Here is an 8,338-nt window from a genome sequence, read left to right on the forward strand (position 1 = left end):
TAACTTTTATTCAAAAAAATTTAGACATATGTATAAGGCCAAAATGTATATGCCCTTTGAACCAGTAAGCCCACTTCTGGGAATTTATAGAAAGAAGACCAAAAACAAATACAAAAAAAGGAAAAAAACTCAATACATAAGTATGTTGCAGTGATAGCAACAATTTGGCAACACCCTGAATATCCAGTAAGAGGGGAATGCATACATAAACTATGATGTAATTACACAAAGTAGAGCTTATTACGTTGACAAGCAGACTTTATGGCAGTGTTTAACTTAACAAAGGCAAGTTACAATACTGAAATTTCAGAGAAATGCATTTGAGAAAAGATGAAGTACATATGTAATTGTTCACAGTGGTAAAATTGTAAGTGATTTTCTTACATTTTATGTCATGTATGTCAAAAACACATTCATATTGTGAGATGCATAAATCTTGTAAATTTGAAGTGACTGCTGAATGAAAGAATATAGAGAAAAGGTGCTTCTTTTATGATTCCTTTTATCCCTCTAGGCACAGTGTTTTGTTAACACAATGAGGACAGTAAGTATACATTCTGCTTAAGGTAAGGTGTTCCTAGTCAACTTAAATGCCCCAGGAGAATGTGTTTCCACACCAGAGAAAAGACTGAGAAAGAGAAGGGACCCTTCTGCTTCTCGCTGAGCTCTTACTTTTCCTCATATGCTATGTATTCCTCCAGAGAATAGTAAAGTATATAAAATGAGCTAGATCCTAGTACAAGACAAGAATTCAGTCTAAAGTCTAGTCTAAAGTCTAGATCTTTAAAATATTTCTAGTTTTGGGTGGTGTCTGTGGCTCAAAGAGCAGGGTGCCAGCCCCATATGCCGCAGGTGGTGGGTTCAAACCCAGCCCCAGCCAAAAAACTGCAATATATATATATATATATATATTTCTAGTTTTGTCATTCACAAAACTGATGATACTGGATGGCATATTTTCCTCATCTGAAAGAACTGTCAGTATCAAACAAGTGGTTATGCCCAACATAAAGAACTAGTTATCATTTATCATTTTTGCATTATTATTTGTTAAGTGCTTGTTAGTTTGCTGTTTACAATTCATGACAAAAGTAAAAGTTAATGTAACTTTTATACAAAAAAAATTTAGACATAGCTCAAACTAACACACCCTCCAAATCTATTCTTCAACTATATTCACTTTGTCTTGTGAGATGCTGATTTCTTTGGATTGTGCCAAAGGGTTATTTTTCTTCTCAGTGGAAGTTACCAGCAGCATTTGAAGGAAAGGAGCATAAGGTCATATGTTTATGGTCCTGGCTCCCTTCCTACTAGGTCACTGAGACTTGGCTATTAAATTCCTGATTCCTTCTCACCAGGCTGCCTGTCCTTGCTACCCTCCCTGAGTTCCAGGAACCTCCTTCCTCAACCCTGAGACCTAGCAGTAATAATAACCCTGTGCTGTTATTAACCCCAGAATTCTGCATGCTCTGGGTGGTCCCTGAAAGGTAAAGTAGATTGGAGAATGGCAGAGACGTAGTCTATAAAATTGCATCAGGCAGAAACTGGGGAATATAGAGAAACAGTTTAACTCAATATTAAGAATAATTTTCTGAACAATATCAAGGTATTGTGCACCTGAGGAAACAGTAATTGCCATCATCTGAGGATTATCAGACAATTAAAACTTTTTAGTACAGTAATGACTTTACAATAGAGGTCCCAAACTCACAAGTAATCATATCCAATAAAAATAAATTTATATTTTTCGTAAGTATACTGTACCAAGTATTTTAGACAGCATTATCATTTTATAACTCTCATTAAAGGATGCAATATTGCTATAATTTAGATCCAGTATTTGTAATTTAAAAAAAAAAGAAAGGCTAAATATAAAAGAAAAATAACAATTTATTATATTTGCTGGATTTAGATACAAAGAACATTGCTAAATTTTTTTTTATAACATTAGCTTTATGGAGCTTTAATTTACATAGAGTAAATTAGTCCTGTTGTTTGGGCATATGGTACAGAGTTTGGACTAATCAAGTCATGTTACCCTCACAAAAATTAAGATATAGAATAGTTCATCAAACCAAAAACTTGCTTCATGGCCATTTGAAAACAATTCCCTCTGCTGAACCCTAGCACCAGACATTGGCAACTACTGATATGATTTCAGTCCCTCTACCCTATGTGTTTCTAGACTTTTAAGTAAATTCAATCATGCAGTATGTAGCGTTTCTGTCTCACTTCTTTCCCTAATCATAATGGTTTTGAGAGTCATCCTTAATATTGCATGTATCAATAGTTTGTTCCTAACTGTTGAGAAATATAATATTGTATTGATATACCACAACCTGTCTATCCATTTGCCATGTGCTTTAGGGTTATGTCTAGTTTTTTGGTCATTATGAACAAAGCATATATTAATAGTCAGGTAAAGTCTTTGTAGGGACAAATGTTGTCATTTCTTTGGGTTAAATACATGCAAATGAGATTGCTGGGTCATGGAGTAATGTATAACCTCTCTAAGCCATAGTTCCTTCATTTATAAAATAGGTATAAATCATTTTTGCATGGATTAAATGGATTAACATGATGTGGCATTTAGAACAATGTCTGGCACATAGTAAGAACTCAATAAAGGGTAGCTATTAACATCATCAGGGACATATTGTCAATTTCAGTCCAAATCTCAAATTGGCCTTTTGCCGGAAATTCTTCTGAGTTCAGTAGGATCTGTATCTGTGGATGTGTTTATTTATTTTTTTCTTTGTTCCAGAAGAGTTGGAGAAGACATCTGTCAATATTAAGGAGCTAAAGCTTACCTGAAGATAACAAAAAAAAAAAAAAAATGAAGACATTTGAAATTTGTTTCATCTTTGGAGTTTAAATGCAGCTTCATACAGATAGAATAATTACCAGACACTCACAAGTAATGATGTTGTTATTGTTGTTGTTGTTGTTTTTTTTGGCTGGGGCTGGGTTTGAACTCAGCACCTCAGGCATATGGGGCCAGTGCCCTACTCCTTTGAGCCACAGGCACCACCCAATGGTATGTTTTTTTATCACCTTCTGCGCCTGCCTCATAATTCTGAGTTCCCTGCCATAGTGCTCCACTACTTTAGTTTTGGTTCACAAAATGAAAAAGTAAGACCCAGCAATTCTAACATGTCAATAGCAAACTTAGTGTTAAAGACAGAATGTTGTCAAGTGTTTGTCTCCTTTTTATTTACCAAATCAAACTGACTTTGTGTGTGTGTGTGTGTGTTAAACAACATATTTGTGTTAATAAAAGGAGCTTCATACTTGAATTAATTTAACTTCCACCTCAGAATTTTGGACACCTTATAACTTCCAATAACGCTACAAAAGGAAGTGTATTGGACTTTCTTAGTCTTTGCCTTTTTTGGCAAGTTATTGATATAGTATCAATGACAGGAAAAGGAAACAATTTAAAAACTTCCAGATTTACTCTTAAAAATTAAAGATTAAAATCCATAAGTTTTAAATTTTATATTCTCCCTAACACTTTGCAATATATCTTTGTAAAAATTATTTTTGTTAATTTGGGACAATTTTTGATAGTTTTTTGGTAATCAAGGCATACACACACCCACACACACAGAGACTCTAATGTATGTAAAAGAAGAATTCAATAAGCCACCTGAATGAAACCATCACAAATGTGAATTATGCATATGAAATAGATTCATTTCAATGAGTTTCTCATCATTTAGATTCACCTGATGTTAAAGCCTATGGGGTCTTGAAGAAAATCCAGCTTGCAGTGAAATTTAGGAGGGCAGAACAAAGTGGGCAGAGCCCAGTGATGAGAGCTGTCAGGAGATCCTCCATGGGGGACACCTGGCAGGCTTTGCCAGGCTCTCGTCACAGGTGGAGCATAATTTGATGGCTTTATCTACACCTCTCCTGGGTGTTTTTTTCCACATCATGGAAATATCGTTCAATTCAGTCTGACAGATGGATATCTGATTTGTGGAAATGTGGGAGCCCCTGCAACTCAGGACTGAGAGAAACGTGACTGCCAGTTTTCTTGGGAGCAGAGATACAAAGCCAGGTAAGGTGTAATGTCGGATACTTGATGCTGGGTTCCCTGTCTTTCCACCTCCAGGCATACACCGTAGAAACCATAATATATGCATATATTATGCAGATAATTCTGTTATAGTGGTTAAGCTTAAATGTGGAAGGAAGAGTTGATGAGTACCATAAATGCCGGATTTACTTAATTGTATTTTAAATTATGTTCTCCAGGATCCACTTAAAGGGGTTGATGGACATGAACATGTTACTTAATATTACTTTAGATAGATGTGCATTGTTGTTCAGATTCTGAAGAAAGTAAGGATGTTTGTTCACGAGTATCACAAAACACCATGATTTTTCTCCTTTCCTGTTGCCCCTTCTTTCTGTAAATCATGCTTTCTCTTTACACATTTGGAAATGCAAGACCCAAAGGATGATTCAAGACATATGATGAGATATTGGGTACTAAATTATCTTTCTAGAGAGTTCATTTTTCAAAACGAATTTCGCTGTGTTTTTCAGGTTGACAATCTATACAACTACGTGAGAGGGGAGGTACCTCGCAGTATCCCTCTCTCACCCCGTGGTTCCACAGAAGGAAGCCCACTCTGTGCTCAGCCCTCTGCAGGACTGGAAGTTGGTGCCCTGAAGTACCTGCTCAAAAGTGCCCTTATCAGAGAACACTGCCTTGCCTTGACCTCCTGTCTCATTTTTTTAATCCTTCCTTCTGCTTTATTTTTCTTCATTATTGATGTTTTATTTATTTGTGTTTTGGCTGTCTCCCATACTGGAATATAATCTATGATAGAGAAGTTACTTTGTTTTTTCTCTGTTGTATACTAATAACTAAAACAATGCTTAACATACAGTATTTGCTCAATAAATATTTGTTGACCTAATGAAAATGAAGTGGCTGCAGGAAAAATGAATAAATGAAATCTGGAACCTTGTGACTTCTCTGTTCTTAATTTCTGTTACTCTATTTTCAGTCAAACTGAGGTGGTTCTAACATCTTCCTCCATTGGGAGATAAACTCAAGAAAGGAAAAGATACAGCCACTGTATAAATATTCCTGGAGATAACTTTTGGTGAGAGATGGGTATTTTCTCATAATCCATTCTCTTTTCTTGGCCTTAAAATCTACCCTAAGGCCAGGTGTGGTGGCTCAGATCTGTAATCCCATCACTTTAAGAGGATAGTTTGAGGCCAGGAGCTCAACATGACCCTGGGAAACATGCAAACCCCATTTCCTACAAAAAAAAAAAGTTAAAAAATTAGAAAGATGTAATGGCATGTGCTTGTAGTCCTAGCCACTGGGGAGGCTGAGGCAGGTGGATCACTTGAGTCTGGGAGTTTGATGTTGCAGTGAGCTATGATGATGCCACTGCATTCCAGTCTAGGTGACAGAGTGAGACCCTGTCTCGAATAATAAACAAACAAAAAATTAAATAATTAATTAACAGATTCAGTGTATCCACCCTGGAAAATCTCTGAGCTTTTCCCATCTCCCAGATCCTCATGGAATACTTGAACACGTCTGTGGACAGTGACCTGGAGAGGGTGGGGTATTGAGAGAAAGCGCCTCTTCCCCCTTTCACACAGATTTCTTCCCTTTTCGTGGCCTCAGAAACCCTGATTTTCTTTGACTTATGACTTAATTTTATATAGTCTTTAAATATATTTTCATATGTGAAATTTATACCCATGCCCAGATTTCAGAACCCCATTTCTTCATCCTTATTTCTCCGGTAGCTTTCTCTCTGTGTTTACTGCCTCCATAGTACAGTGGAACTGCTTGGACTTATCAGAGGACACGTGTCAAGTTGTTCCTCAAAGCCACCTAACTAAAGCCACCCTACTCTGGCTCTTGGCTACATACTTCTTCACGGCCAGATCAGAAAAGTTCTTCCAACCCAAAATTTCTCTCTCAGTGAAAAATGTAGGAGAAACTTGGGTGAGAGACATATATCATCAAAATCTGTCAATGAAACCACTAGAAATAATTGTCCCAAATGTGAATATATTTGCAGTTCAGTCTTTCCTGTTGTCCATCATGGGTAGCTAGAAGACGCCAAAGACTGTAAGGGGATAAGAAGGGATAAGAAGTACAAGAACTCAAACATCAGGAACACTGGGACAGTGAGAAAGTAGTGTAATTCATGAGAAATAAGAGGCTGAAGTTTCAGTAAAGCCACAACTGGGACATGTTATATGCATGTTGTCTAAGTAGCCTAAAGGACAAAACGGAGCACATTTGGGATCCGGTTTTGCTTTTGTTTTTAAACAAATACTTCAGCAACCCAGTTTGCTTAGTCCTCCTGTTAACTCTACCATTAGCTCTATTACACCAAGTAAAATTTTATTTGTGCTAAATTATGTTTACCTAACCTTGGTGCTGTCGATTTAATTAACTGTGGAAAGGTTCATTGCCTAGGTTTTCCCGCTTTATATTCTTTTTTTCTCCCAGCCACCTGTTTCATTGGCACGGTGGTCTTTTCTTCTTTTAAGATATATGTCAAATCCACATCCATTTTGGTGAACTTAAATTATGAAGTTTGATCTATAAAAGAGACATTACTTCATATTGATAAGATTCGAATAAATGTGAAAAGGGGACAGGGAAGCATTGATTTTTCTAAGCCTTTCACAGGCAAATGCTTATAAAATCAAAGGGGCCTCTAATCAAAACACACAAAATAGGTCACTTCAGAATGAAACATGATCATCTCCTAGTAACCAGAGGGCAATAAAATCCACTCAAAAAAATACAAGTAAGATGATAAACCAACAACAAAACTGCAGCAGGAAGAGGGGGAGGTGGTGAGGGGAGAGAGAGAATGGAATGAAATCCTATCTTGTGAAGACAACTGCAACACAGGTGAAGCTGACGCCTCTGAAGCACTAACTCTGACGCTGCATCAACACAGGAGGTCTGCAGGAAGGAGGCCAGGTGCCACCGAGGTTTCAACAAAATATCTATCCATTAAGCCATCCTACCTTGCTTCCAAAGTAGAATTGGAGCTTTCAACAAATAAAAAAAAATAGAGGAAATTATAAGAAACATTTAGGGTAGAAAAAAAATGAAGGGTGAGTTAGTACATAAAATGTTTGCCATAAGATCTGGGGAATTTCATCTAGATCAACCACAATTTGCCCTCTAAAAGCATTCCAGAAACAAAAGTGAAAAACGTAAGAAATTTTGTTTGTGTTTCGGTTGTCCATGAGATAAAGTCAAACAAGTTGCTCAATAATTTTTAAGGCACTGAAAGCTGAGAAAAGTATTTCCCATAAATAGGACTTAGTGTAAACTCACATAGGCAGACCTCATGATATAAAACATTTTATGAGGCTGCTTCTTATAACACGCTAATGATGCAATGAATCATTAAAAGGATCTACTCCCAGCCCAAATAAGCATCTTCCTTAGCCAATTTCATGCAATGAGCTAAATATACTCAATAGTATTTTACTTCACCATAGAGCTTTGGTCATATTGAGCACGTCTACTTGAAGGAACGCCTCTCGGGAAGTTTCAGAAAGGTAATGTCCCATGCTGGTTGTTTCGTGCAGCATATATTTGAACAAAGTCATACCTCAGGAGAGTTTAACAACCCGCTTTTAATGGGAAGGGTACTACTGAGGAAACGGGTCTCATCAGACATAAACTTTTGCATAGTACGTTATTAAAACTTCAAAAAAGGGATTTGTTAGAAGTGGCATATGCAAAGGATGAATGAACATTACTGACAAATTAAATCAAACCTCCCCTGTGAGGAAGGAGTGAGTTAGCTTTGAAGACTAAACCTACTTTACACAGAGAGGTTGTAACTGGGATGCAGCCATGGCATCCCTGCTCTTAGAAAACTGTCGTCAGCTCTGACATGTTGAATCCCTACACATGCCTGCAAATCCAGAGCCACTGTATTTACCTAATGTCCAGTCGTGATCTTACCAGGGTCCTGCAGTTTGGGAGGGGACTTGAAATAAACTGCTGTTCTTTTCTCTTCACGTTTGTTCTCTGTTTTGGTCCCTGCTTGTTTAGTCTCTCTCTTCTGCAGCTGGATGATGCGCTCTGTTTCCGACGAGGCCGTTTCTCTCCCTCTCTTGTGCATCTAGACTCTGTCACGCTGTCTCCTTTCTTTTGCCTTCCTGGACCTTCTTGCCCTGCACTCCTGCCTCACTCTTTGTGGCCATACGTTCCCAGAGCTCAGGCATCAAGATGTCATTCCCACTCGGTGACCTGACCTTTTTCACACCGTTCTCCAACTCCCTTGCTCAGAGCGGGTGTCATGGTTTGCACGACAGG

This window comes from Otolemur garnettii, unplaced genomic scaffold (genome assembly GCF_000181295.1).
Source record: "Otolemur garnettii isolate 467f Iridium unplaced genomic scaffold, OtoGar3 scaffold00009, whole genome shotgun sequence".
Classification (NCBI taxonomy): Eukaryota; Metazoa; Chordata; class Mammalia; order Primates; family Galagidae; genus Otolemur; species Otolemur garnettii.